The following is a 14,306-nucleotide window of genomic DNA, read 5'->3' on the forward strand; positions in this document are numbered from 1 at the left end:
CAGGTTTCTGAGTTGATCAGTCCAAGTAACTAGTTCACACCTCACAGCATCATACTGTGTGTCAGCTCACCTGCATTTTAGCTCTTCAATTTTAACAGAAGTTTGTCATTGAATCATCACAATTAAAAAGCAAAAACAACCTGCATTTTTTATAATACATAGTTCTCTTCAGCAATCTAAACCATTCAAGTATTCATCTGCTCAAAAAGAATATTCTTATATTATCTTTGTAGATTTCCTCAGCTTTTTTTTCTGAGAAGGGTAAGAGTCCAGCAAGTATAACAAGAAACAAAAGCTATGATCAGAGAGCCCAGAGAGGCTCTACATGCCTTGCTTGATACCAAGGACAAAGTGTGATCTGCTCATTCCCCATCCCTTTTTTTTTTTTTACACCATAGCATGGATTCATAGTGTATCTTACTATTGTCCCCCTCTTAGCTTATGAAGGAGGAACTCTCCATTTCATCCTCTTTGCATGTTACTGCTCCCCAGTTCTCCATGCCAACAAAAATTCTGTCTCTCTCTTCTCTTGCTATTTGGCAAACATGTTACTCAAGTCAGTATTTTAACTCATACTGGGTAGATATAAAAGATGACGCAACCATATTGGCTTCCATCAGCCAATTAAGAATATTAAGACTTATAGGGTTGACCAAGCATGCAGCAGACACAGGGCACTGTGACACTCACACAAATTCCTGTGATTTTTCAGTGTGCACACCATGATATAGTTCTGTCAAAGGGCACCTCAAATTTAGAACGAGATTAGCTGTAGAGTTGAAAAGCAGCAGCAGTACAGATGTTATTATACAGAACCTATGTTTTGGTTTAGCTAAGGCAATCATTCAAAGCAGCAGCTCATCAAAGAGACCCTCAAGAAGAAGCCTAAGTTCTGTAGCTCTTGACAAGATCCTGCAGGGAAAACCAGAAGTGATGAAGAAAAAAATTTCTCTAACTTTTAGCAGATCAGTGAAATACATCAGTACATCTCATCTCTTAGCAGACAACTTTTGGCCTCATGGAACATGCTATAAGATGAACTTGGTAAGGAAACATCTCCAAAGCAGAGTACCATCACAGCGCCAGCTTCACAGATAATTGTGAGTTCTGACTTACAGCACAGATTTCTAATACAAAAAGATCTAGAAGTTGTTCAAAGTACAGGTTTGCATTTCTCCTACAGTCACATGCTTAAGGCTTAACTTCTCATTCTTTCCGATTAGTGAGAACAACACAAATACGTTCATCATAAACTGGTATGTTTACAAGACATTTGTCTTTTGTCTAATTAACATTAAAGGAGAAATTGATTTTGGATGGCTTGGACAGATAACGGAAATTAAACACATCTGGCCCAGCGGCCTATAACCTCATGACAGACTTCAGTGATTTCAGAGAAATGAGCATAGTGTATTTACACGTGGCTATAAAAGCATGTCACGTTAACAGTCCAACACATAGCCTATTGAAAAAGTGATCGCTTCACTGCGTTCCTGGAAGAGTCAGCATCCAAGACAAAACTTTGCCTTTCCCCTTGCTCTCTGGAGGCAGCGTTGCCCCAGTACCTGTGCAGAAGGGCTAGTGATTAATAAAGTAGAGAGCACTCACAGACTACTTCAGACAGCACAACAGCCAGGCTTTTCCTCCACTGTGGCAGCAGAGCTGCGCCAACAGGCATTTGCCTAATTATTAAGTTGGAAAATATGAAAAAAGTCAACAACTTCAAGAACCCTGCCAACATTTCAGATGACTTCATCGTGACCGAAAACCTCTTCTCCCTTGGGTTAAGCATATTTGAAATTTTTCATGATGGAGTATCCCAGATGGGAGATGTGCTTTATGCCAAGGCAAAAGGTTGCCCTCGCCATATGTGCAGGGACACACTGGCCTTTTCTCTGTACCCCACATGGAAATGTAGAAAGCAACCCCAGCCTTAAGAAGCGCATGTACATTTATAAACACACTGCAGGGTTTTTAGGTTGCCATCCAACTGAATTACTTGACAGAAAAATTGCAGCCCTGCTCATAACCCTTCATACAAATTCCGGGCTACAAAGCAAAGGAAATCTGCACACCAGCTTTAACAACACTGGCTACACAAAGCAGAAAGATTGCCTTAAGGAAGAAACCAAAAGCTTTCTTAAACGATGTTACAGTTACTGGTCTTTGCTTCCTTGCTTAGGAATAGGTCTGTCTCTGCTGCTCATATACTGAAAGGGATTTCTGTTGGTACAATACGGGATAAATGAACATTGCTCATTTCTAGTCTCTCACACTCAGTTAAGCACTAGTTACATAAAGTTATGTTTCTCTCCCTAAGCACAAGCTTTCGGGGATATAAGCCATTATTGTTTATCCTCTTAGGTTTTTATACACAAAGTATCTTTCCTTTTAAAGAAAAAACCTCTTCTGGGGAGTAGTAAAAAAATACATTGGTTACATCATCATTAAAATAATGCAATCATAGCAGTATTTTGTTTGACAGTTTAGAACATAAAATTTTACTGGTAGAAGGGAGAAAGGTTTTCATGCAATAATAAATACTACAATCCTAAAATAATCATGCCACTTGAATACAACTTCAAAACATATACTACTTTATTATTACTGGTATAAAGGGAACTCTTTCCTTGTGCTAGATAAAAGTGTCAGGTGTTCAGAATCACAATTCTTTTTCTCCTTTTACTCCCGCTTTCAACTCAGCAGTAACATATCCCATTATCTGTTTCACACGAATTAGCAACAAAAAAATCCGCTTTCTTAACGCAGAACCTCTTTTTATGTGAAACAATATAAATCGTCATGGGCAACATAACACTGAAAGGATGAAAACAGAAAAAGAAGAGAAATCCACAAGCTGAGAAAAATTACGCTAAATTCTGAGTATCTGAGCAGAAGCAAATTTCACTGCATGAGAAAAAGGTGTATTGGTTATTGCTGCCTCACGCAATCAAATAATTCGCTTAGCTACATGAAAAAAATGCTATCTATACAGACAAGGACCGAGAGAAAACCATACTTATTTATTAGCACATTTCCTTGAATCTTGTATTTCACCGAAACATTAAAAAGGGTTTTTCCTTTTTAATGTGTTCTATCAGACCTACCAAACACTACAAGTATCACAGTTAATATTAAAACAATTCTTAGCAAACTTTCTTTTCAGAATACAGAAGATTTTATAAACACAGGCACTTTTTAAAAGTTAAGTAATAAAAATAGCAGGTCAGAACAGTGTAACAGGCTTGGCAGCTTTCGCTCTGGAACAAATCTTTCCGCAAGTTCGTCACTGTGGCACAACCTCCATCACTTTAGACTCACCAGCAGCTGTCAGAAGTTGCCTGAGCTGGGTCACAGCCTGTGTGAAGACCTTGTTAGATCCAAATCTTTGCAGTTGTAGTGTTGGCAGCCATTATGCTCTCTGAAACATTAACATTCACTATAAAATTTAACGTACTTTCTTTTTTCACAGAATTCAACCACCACAACCACTGCAGTGCTGCGAATATTCACTTTTATGGGGGCTTTATAGCAAATTGGAATATGTTCATCATTAGTAGAACAAACATTAACTAATATTTTCAATTAACTTCCAAAGTCCCACCAGTTCAGGAGTGCTGGCTCCTCCCTGGGCTTGGCTGCTCTGCAGCAGTAAACAGAAGGCTGGTCTAGCACCGGGGGGAAGCAAGCAAGCATCTATCTTTTCTCTTTGGATCCAGCAAACTGCTTCAGGAGTGGTACTCTGCTAGAAAGGATAACTGAAAGACTGAAAGCCTCAGCACTAGGTAAGACACACATATACAGTAAGTGACTATTCTAATTTACAAGAAAAAATGTCCTGTTAACAGGAGTATAATCTAGGATGACAAACAGAAACAGAGGCAGCTGGGGTGTCCCACCACACCAGACAAGACCCCTCAAGTAAGGGCTGCAGACCTGAGGCTGGGTGACAAGCCTGACAGCCCAAAATCAAAGGGTTATTAATCATTCCCAAGTTCAACAAGGCAAGTGTGAGGTCCTGCACCTGGGGAGAATAAATTCAAAGTGAAGACCTAGAAACTTGCTACATGTTTACAGATCACGTGCCTATTTACAGATAACCTCCCAACCTTCAAACTGGCAAAAAAACCGAAGAGAAATTCAATAAAATATTTCAAGTAACAAAATATTAGCAATACAAACCCATTCAATAGTTCTTTAAATGCATCTCTCTTCACATCAGCATCCAAAACAGTGCGTTGGAGTGGGGCCAGGCAGTTTAGCGCACGTATAAGAAAAAGAATATCAGAAGCGCTCACCCATACACTGTTATTAATCTATACCCACTGGCATTCATAAGCCAAACAGGCTGCTTAAGCGACCGTGCATCAAAAATAATTCAGAAAGTGAGGAAAAGGGGAAAGTGCCATTTTAAAGATAAATAGTATTTATTGCTTCAGTGTAAAGGTTGTGTTATTTTGGTAATGCTGCTTGTGAAGGTAGCTTTACATGCTACAGCACAAAGTTAATAGCTATGAAAATAGACATGCAGTTCAATCTAGAGTCAATTTCCCTTCATACTCATCAACTAAAAAAAGTTAATGTTTTCCAAGTGATGAAGAATTAGGATACCAGACTTCAGAGACCTGCTCCAACCTTTCCCTGCAATACCACCAACTACACTTAGGACTCTCATTAATTTATCTAATGCAATATTCTCACTTCCCCTACATGTCTTCTAAACTCACTCAATGTAACCAGTATTCTCAGCTCCCTCTGACATCCAGAAATTACCGCTGGTTAAGAGGTGGCATAAAACATGGCTGGTTTAGAGCTACACATACTGAATGGTCAGACACAAGTCAAATACAGTCAGTAATTTTTGAATACGCACTGCAGTTTCTCTCTCATTGGTGATACTCATTTGAGTACATTTTCTATAGCCAGCTGCAATTTTCCTTTTAAGTAAGTAGTTTCCTTCTAAGTAAGCTTTGAGATCTCTATTCCTATGTTAAAACTGATCAGAAATAGATGACAGGGTCAAAAATTATTGAAGAGATGATAAATGATAAGAAAAAAAAGGCATATAAGACTGCAGTGAGAACCCAAACTAAAAATGTTGTCAGTGCCATGACCAACAACTTTGTTCATGATGCACCATAGTGGGGAAAGTATCAGCTGAGGTTTGAAAAACTGATGATCTCTCAGATCTATGTTCTATGCTCTTTCCTTTTACACTATCCACTGACATAAAGTAAGCTGAGTACCCTCTGAGTGTAAGAAGGGAGGTATTGCACAGTACTGCACAACATCAGCATTATTTTGTGCTGGCTGCCAAGGAGCAAAATTTAGACACTGAAACATGCCACTGATGTCTTTATTTGCTACCACAAAAAAGATACAAGAACATCAATTAGAGTATGCATAACTTTGGAAGTATCAGCAGATCATACAGACGCATATAATGTGAAGGCTTTGTTTCTCAGGAACCGAGGAGGTCATTCCAACAAACATAAGCTTTTAGATGCGCTTCAAGCATACAAGCTTTCCCTTGTTCCACCACACTGTGACACGACAGATACAGCCAAGTGGCTTTCTAAGACATTTGAACTGGAAGAGCAGAGGAGGGCTATGTTAGAGGAAATCAGCCTTCTGCACATGAGCTTTTCTGGCACATTGTGTACCTGAGCTGGGTCAGCAAAACTGTTTACAAAAATATAGTTAGTGCTGTGAAGGCAATGAATACTTACCCATCTTTGGGGTTTTACAGACAGCTGACACTTTCCAAAACCGATCTAGTTATAGGAACTGAAACTCCATACAAGATGCAGCACATTTATCATCAGATTATCAAGATGCAGTGTTAGTAACCACATTAATCCTCACACCCTTTACAGTATTCAAACAGTAGATGAACATGAAACATCTACTGCCTGAAGTGCTGAAAGAAATTCATTTGCTTAGGACACTATGCAGTAACACCTTGAGTTCAGCTAGCATCAACTTTTGCGGCCAACACATTTAACATGAGAACCATAGCTCTGCTGTTTCCATAGAAGATGCTATATCAACACTCTGATTGTTCATTCACTCTGTGAATGAATTATGTATCAAATGAGCTTCACAGTTGGCACTTACCAACAGCTGCTTTTCTTTCCTGAGCAGCTGGCAGATGAGTGTACCCTGTCATAATTCACATCCATGTTACAAGCCACCAGCACTGCTGAAGGTTCAAAGCTGAATTTGTGTCCATCAGTAGCTGTTTTTACAGCTCTTGTTCTACAAGAGCTGTCCTCTCTACCATCATTTTAAGACCAACTATTTTGGTAGGTAATGGGGGGGAGGGGGGGTGGCAAAGGGCAACAGCAGCTAGCATTTTTAACTGTCTGCCTCCACAGTGATGCTCCTAGGTGGACCTCCATTTCGCTTGTGCCTTCAAGGCACTGCAGTGGAATAAACTTCTGAAGTTTGAGTTTGCTCTGTGCTGCTGAGCACATCAGTCAACCTTTCTATTTTGTCCTTCATTTACAAAAGGAAGATGATAGTACCAGCTATACCAACTGCACAGCAGTGTTGAAAGGATTAATTAGCTAATATCTCTACAGTTTTAAGCATGCAGAACATCACAGATGCACAGTGTAATTACTATTATTAGGGGGGGTAATTTCTTTGACTCATTGGGACAACACACATTTTATCTGTCATTTTTTCACAGCACAGAAGTCTACCACCAAATATCCTCAGTTAAAAAGAAACTTGAGTAACATGGCATAAACTACCCACTACAGGGCTTTACCTTTTTCTAGCATCTGCTATTTCTCATTAGTATTTAGGGATAGAAATTTGTGGGCTGCTGATAGCCATGAAGCCCTAAAGCTAGCCACAAATGAGTGCTGACATTAAAGATACTGACCTACTTGCTAAGTGCAGTATCCTCCTAAAAGCGATGTTTAAAACTAAACCATGCTTGGTCAGCTTTTCCTGGCTGCTAGCAATGTCCGTAAAGGCTTTAATTGCTGGCCAAAGCCGCAGTATCCAAGACCAGCTCTAGACCTACTAATCTGATAGAGAGTCCTCCTCCTTAGGGCATACTGCTGTGGCTGAGATCAGTAAGGGTACTGGCACATCAACCAGATACAGTACGTTGGTCACACATTGTGAAGAATGCCATAAAACTTCGGATTTCTCTTCTTCAGGCATCTGTACATAACATCTATAGTCTAAGAGCTTTGAGACCTCCTGTAATGTTCAACTGCTTTCCTAAAAAAAACCCCCAGAGAATAGGGGAAAGTCATCATGCACAAATGGAGATTGTAATTACTGCAGACTCAAAAGTAAGATAAGCTAAACTAGAAGAAAGGGGATGAGAGTTTGGTTTTCATGCAAAATCTGGGGAAAAGCCTTGACAGCAAGGGAGCTGAGAGGACTGCAATAGAACCATAAGTTGTACTTGCGTGCATGTGTCAAGTATGATGCTAACTCAATGGTAGTAACTTCATACTGAGAATAACAGATTATTCCAGGACATTAATATTCTTTCTCTAGAGTAAAACTCAATGGGTTTCATAGAAATTTAGGTCAGCACACAATGACAGACACAAAGCCTCCTGAATACACATTAAGTTGCAGTAACAGTTTAAAGCAATGCTAAACCAAACAGCCTAAGAAATACAGCGGCTACAGATGTCACCAAAGGTCACGGTAAATTCTCTCTCTTGTAGATTTGCTGTTAGGTATACAGTGTCATGAATCTTCAGCATTCCATAAGAATAGCATAGTAACACAGCTACTCAAAGTAACACAACTGCTCCAGGTACTTACCTACCTAAACTGGTCGTGGGTCCTTACGCTAATTATCACCCAACTACAACAAAAACATGAGGTTGGGCGGACTGACAGTGGTTATATGGGAATCTCCAAGGAACATGACCTGGCAGGCCTTCATTTCCTCAGGACACATGCACTAGGACTAAGTAACACTGAATTCTCACCAACACAGGCTCAGACAGATGTGTCTGGTAGCAGCCAGCTAGGATCATTTAAGTCATTTTTAACAGTAACACTGCAGTGCAAAGTAGGAAAGCACAGCATTGTTCTCACAGCTTCTTGCTTTTACCAATCTGTCATCCACAGAAAGCTGCCCACAGAGCCCGTCAGTCACAGCTAAAATTCTAACCCTTCATGATTAGCTAGCATTAGCTAAACCAAATCAATAGCTTGATTGCAGATTTGCCAAACAGAATTGCAATATGCATGCATTAGAATGATTAGACAATTTGCAACTTCATTATCTCCTCTAGAGATACATAAGGTATTACCCTAAAAGTGACATATGTATTTTAATTAGTATTGAAACATATAGCTGTCCTTCCCCCCCGCCCCGCCCCAGAAGACTACATGATGATTAACAGCTGACATACTGAGGTAAAGCCTGTAATGACAGCCCCCTACAACAGCCTTGACCGTACCATCATTAACCTACTTTAAGGTAAAAATTCAGAGGAATTTGAAACTACTTTAAATAGCACTGTCAAACCTAGTTTTATTACCGCTTCGTCATTTGTGCCTCCTAGGAACAGTAGATAGGTAATTAGCACTTGACACATTATCATTCTCCCTGGGCAAAATGGCAGCAAGAATGCTAATTGTATGAATGGAGTGACAAATCGGGTGTACCAGAGTCTACTTGATCACCAGTGAACAAAAATACACACAGGAGGAGACGGGCATCACGAGAAACAGCCTATTAGGAATCTTATCTTCAGCTAATAGCTGAATGACTACATGGAAGCAAACTACATAGCTAGAGAAAGACCAGTATTATCAGCTAAAGCACTGAAGTTTTTTGAAACTAAAAGCAGTTTTTGGAGACAGAAAATTATTATTCTTACTCACCACTTGTGAGGTGAAAATTAGCAGTTACATACAACTCTAACCACTGCACAGTTGTTTAGAAGAAACCTCTGGCTTTTATTTTATGTATAATCCATGTCAGAATTGAGACAAACTGCTGAATTAGTCTGCAGTCTGAACATTAACCTGCCTTTTATTAAACTGCTGTGCTTACATTTTTAATGACAGCTCTTCTGTGCGTCCTCCTTAAATGATGTTCCACAAAAGCAAAGGAGCTTCCATACATGTCATATAATAGACATTTAATAATATAGCAAACTCCTTGCCTGCTACATGCCACCCTGAAACTCCAACGTAGTCATGTGCTGTAGAACTAACTAAAATTACAGCTTTAACACTTAAATGCAAAGTAAAGACATTCATCTAGTTTAAATAATTTAATGGGGAGAAAACCAAGCACTTTCCCACATCTAAAACAACTTGCAAATACCATAGCTATGGCAGGCAAACTACAGTGAACTACAACCTCTCTATATAGCCTCATCTAGTCAATACCTATGCATATGCCAAACTTTAAGAATACAAAGCATACCAGTGCAGGGAACGCCTGCACTTAAACACTTATGTTGGGCCCAGTCTGACAGCTTTAGAGGGTGCTGCTGTCTGGCTTTAGCTCACCCTCATAGCAAATTTGGCAAAATGGGCTAGCTGATGCAGGCTACCTTTGTATCAGTGGCCCCACAAACATGTCCTATGGACTTGAGATAAAGTGGTCACTAAAAACATCAAACACCATGAAAAACTGATGGAAGAGGGACTGAACTGGAAGGGACTGAACTGGAAGGGACTGGAGTTTGTTAACTCAAAGACTGAGCAACTGGAATGGTGGCATCCTTCCACCTGGGCTGATAGGTTGGTCATATTTCCAGAGGTATATGAGGTACTTACCCCTCCGAGTTTCAAATGCATTAACATCAGCCCATGCCTGAGTGAGGTGGAGAGCAAAGAGGAGGAGGAACTCTCACACCAAGGGGCCACGGCCCCTCTTACCTTCGTTGCCATCAACACCTATCCTGGGCTGTAATATTGACCTGCCAACAGAGGGTACACTGGTGGTGAAGGTCCTGGACAAGAATCCATCGTGTCCATGTTGTGGGAACCAGAGAGAAAAAATGTGAGGACTGATTGAACACCTGAAGAGAGCCCATGGGAAGAGGAAGATCTTGTTTCAGTGTGTCAGATGTGGGAAAACGAATGTAAAACATCATAGTATTGCCTGCCATATTCCGAAGTGTAGGGGGGCTATGGAAGCCACCCCAGCGGAAGGCTTGACTTGTAGGGAATGCGGGAGAGTATTTAAATCAAAAATCAGCCCAGGATAGCATAAACGCTTGGCCCATCCAGTGATCGGGAATATTGAGTGGATTATTGCCTTCTGCCCAAAGGAAAGTACTGAAAGAGGGGTACATCGGCAGTGCTGGAGGTGGAGTTGTTGTGGAAATTGGATAAGCAGTATGAGGGAAATAAGAACATCAATAAGTCAATTGCAGAACATATTCCGTTGAAAACAGCTAAACAGATAAGTGACAAGAGAAGAGGACTTCATAAGAGTCCTGTGAAAAGAAGGGAAAGAGATCTAGAGTGGAGATAACATCTAGAAGGAGAATGAGAACATCCTGCGGACACTGGGTCGAGTATAGGAGGATGACTGCGGTCCCATTATCAAAAAGTGATTTCAGATTGGATAACATCTGAAAAACTGCCCATTCTTCGGGGAATATTTGAAAAGGTGATTGAAGGAGAGGAAGATCCATAAATTTTGATTGATGATGAGGCAGCAAAGCACTACTATTCATGCCTGTTTATGAGGTCTGCCAAGTTGAAAGCCAGCCAAGGTCATAAACACCAAGGTGCCCATAGGGCTGCTCCTTCAGAACCACCAAAGGAGTAGATGAAGAAGAGGACCAAGAAGCAGGGGCAATTCCTATGATTCCAGCAGCTGTTTTACCTGGATAGAGGGAAACTTGCTGGTATTATCCTGGATAATGTGGAATCCCTGAGGTGCTGTATACCACTGGACAAAGCACACAAGTTGTTCAAGTCGAGATGGGAATTGTTGGGAACATTCAAGCACCTAGGTGCTTTTCGAACTGTTGGTCAAGTGGACAACTGTGCATTCGAAGCCACAATCACCGCAAAAGAAATCTCTAAAAACATCAAGGAGATGATTAAGAATGTGGCGCCAGGACCTGACAGGCTTAGTTTGAGACATCTTATTAAGACAGATCCTCACTATACCCAAATAGTGAAACTTTTCAATCTAGGGTTGGTATCTGGTACTATACCAGACATGGTAACAGAATGTCAGACTGTATTAATAAAAAGACTGCATTACCAGAGCACCAGAACGACATGAATAATTGGCGGCCAATTACCATCAGATCAACCACTTTAAGGTTGCTCTCAAGGATTTTAACAGCAAGGTTCACTAAGGCATGTCCCATTAATCCATGAGAAAGGCAGTTTATTAAGTCATCAGGATGTGCAGAAAATTTGAAATTACAGCTTTTAATTTGTAATGCTAAAAAGGAACACTGACCCCTGGGAGTAGTCTTTGCTGATTTAGCGAAAGCCTTTGACACCATGAGCCATTCTCACATCATTTCGGCTCTTAAATAGAAGGGCGTGGACAATCGTATTATTGACCCAATTACAAATCTGTATAACATCAATACTTATATTGACCTGACGAATGAACAGTCAGATCCCATTGGGATTTGGTGTGAAACAGGGCGATCCAATGTCCCCAATTTTATTTAACTTATCTGTGGACCCCCTACTGTGTAAGTTGGAGGAGGAAGGAAGTGGGTTCCAACACTGTTTGAAAAGTATAACAACTATGGCCTTCACAGACTATTTGGTACTGTTGAGGGGATCGTGGGAAGGAACGCAGAAAAACATCGAAATTTTGGAGGTCTTTTGCGAACTAACTGGCCTCAAGACACAAGGGGAGAAGTGCCATGGCTTCTACATCCAGCCGACGAAAGACTCGTATACAATCAATGACTGTCCTCCACGGACAATTAACAGCACCCCCCTCAATATGACTGAATCTGGTAGCTCTGAGAAGTATCTGGGCTTACATATTGACCCATAGACAGGAATATCAAAACTGGAACTACTGGAGAAAGTGAACAGATGATTACAACGAATTGGGAAGACTGCACCAAAGCCATTTCATAAAATTGACATCTTGAAAGGATATACTATTCCACAATTGATCTACTTGGCAGACTAGGCTGATGTGAAAGCAACGTACCTGGAAACCCTTGACTTGGCAATTCAAGTGGCCATCAAGGAATAGTTACATCTTCCAGAAAGTACTTGTAATGACTGATGCCATCCTGTATTCCAGCACGTAGGATGGAGGTTTAGGTATTACCAGGCTATTGGCTTTGAGTCCCTGTGTACAAGCTCGAAGACTACACAGAATTGCACATTCTTCAGATGATACAATAACAGCAGTGGCTTGGCAAGAAGGTATTGAGAAAGAATTTGAAAGGTTGTGGATTGCAGCAGGAGGAGATAAGAATAAAATTCCATCTATATGGGACCCAGAAGCAATTATGGTGATATCAGAGGGACCAGACAGTGAGGAACCAGTCTCAGAATGGGAGATGCCCGCTCCAGAAGTTATCTTTCCAAGACCCTGTAACTGGCAAAGACAGGAATTTGTGAACTGGACCAAGTTGGTTTCCCAGTGCCATGGTATTTCCAACTTTGAGAGGGATAAGATCAGTAACAACTGGCTGTAATATTACAGAGGCATTCCCCACAGAAAGCTCATCACAGCATTACAGCTGAGAGCTAATGTCTACCCCACAAGAGAATTTTTAGCAAGGGGAAGACAAGAGACTCTAATTAAACTGTGCTGACATTGTCAGGGGAGAATGAGACAGATTCACATATTACTGGATATCATCTAGTGGTACAGGATGGTAGGATTAAAAGACAATCAATTATGTGAACTACTGGCAGATGAGGCAAAAAAGAAAGAATGGATTGTATTCCAGGAGCCGCTGTCGAGAGATGAACAAAATGAATTATATAAACCGGACTTAGTATTCATTATGGAGAATTAGGCTTTAGTAGTTGACATCACAGTGAGGTACGAGAGTAAGTTAAGATCGTTGGCTGATGCAGCAAAGAAAGTTAAGAAATATCAACACCTAAAAGTCAAATTCAAGAACTGATGAATACCAATACTATCAAATTTATGGGATTTCCGTTAGGGGCATGCGGGAAACAGTATCAAGTCAATTACGAGCTGTTAACAGAATTGGGACTATCTTCTTCCTAACAGGATAAAGTCACTCATCATTTATAGAATCGGGCACTATTTTCTTCAGTAGATGTTATATATATATTTGTTAGTCAGTCACGGACTATTGTAAGATCTTAATGAATTACTGAATTATAATTGCATCATTTAATGAATTGATAATAAACCGATTCTTTCTATCTATCTAAGGTGGGAGCTGGACTCCCCCAGGAGTGCCAGCAGTAACAAAAATGGTGCCAAAAGCTGCTGAGAGTCACAAAAGCTTGTGTTAGGGTACTGATAGTATGTATGCTATGGGCTCGGAATCATGACACTTCTTTACCCAGATTTACTGGTAAAGTAAATTTACTTAAAGACCTTTACTGGTCTTTACCCAGGTGGACGGGCCACCTTTACTTAACCTGGAAAAGGAACATGTATAATTTTCTATTTGTTTGATAAATAGCCTAATCTAGTCAATATCTATGCCAAACTTTAAGAATACAAAGCATACCAGTGCAGGGAATGTCCTGCACTTAAACACCCACATATGTGCTGCTGCAAAGTAATTTTTTTTTTTTTTTTAAAAAACAGAAAATCTTCTCAAAACCCAGAAGAATATGTATTATCTGAGTTGTACTCCTACAATTCATTTATGCCTACCTGTAAATCAAAGATTGTAATCTAGCTTGTTGCAATTAGGTATCATTATACTGCTATATTTTGATTTTATTTATTACTATTAATGAACTAAAGTGACTTCAGGTATCAGGAACTACTGCGTCTGCAAAATTTTAACAAAAAGCTTCCACAATAAAACAGTAATTCAAGCTAATAAATACTGACCAAAATCCCTCTCTCAAACATAAATTACCAGTTAAGTACTATCAGGAAGATTTAAATCAGAAGCCTTACGAAACCTATTTTAGTATTTACAAGCAAGAACAATGGATACAGTATATACAGATGCATACAGCTTACATACTCCAGAGAGGCTCTGGCCCTAGTAGCTGATGCCATACAATATTGTCATAGGCAGCCAAGCTAGCTGAAAAGCACCTGCAGACGACCACATAAACCAAACCTTAGATACCTGTGTAATCACATGCAATTAGGTTAATGCAATTGGACTGAAGAAACTGCAAGATGAATA

Source organism: Ciconia boyciana, chromosome 8 (assembly GCF_034638445.1).
Source record: "Ciconia boyciana chromosome 8, ASM3463844v1, whole genome shotgun sequence".
Lineage (NCBI taxonomy): Eukaryota > Metazoa > Chordata > Aves > Ciconiiformes > Ciconiidae > Ciconia > Ciconia boyciana.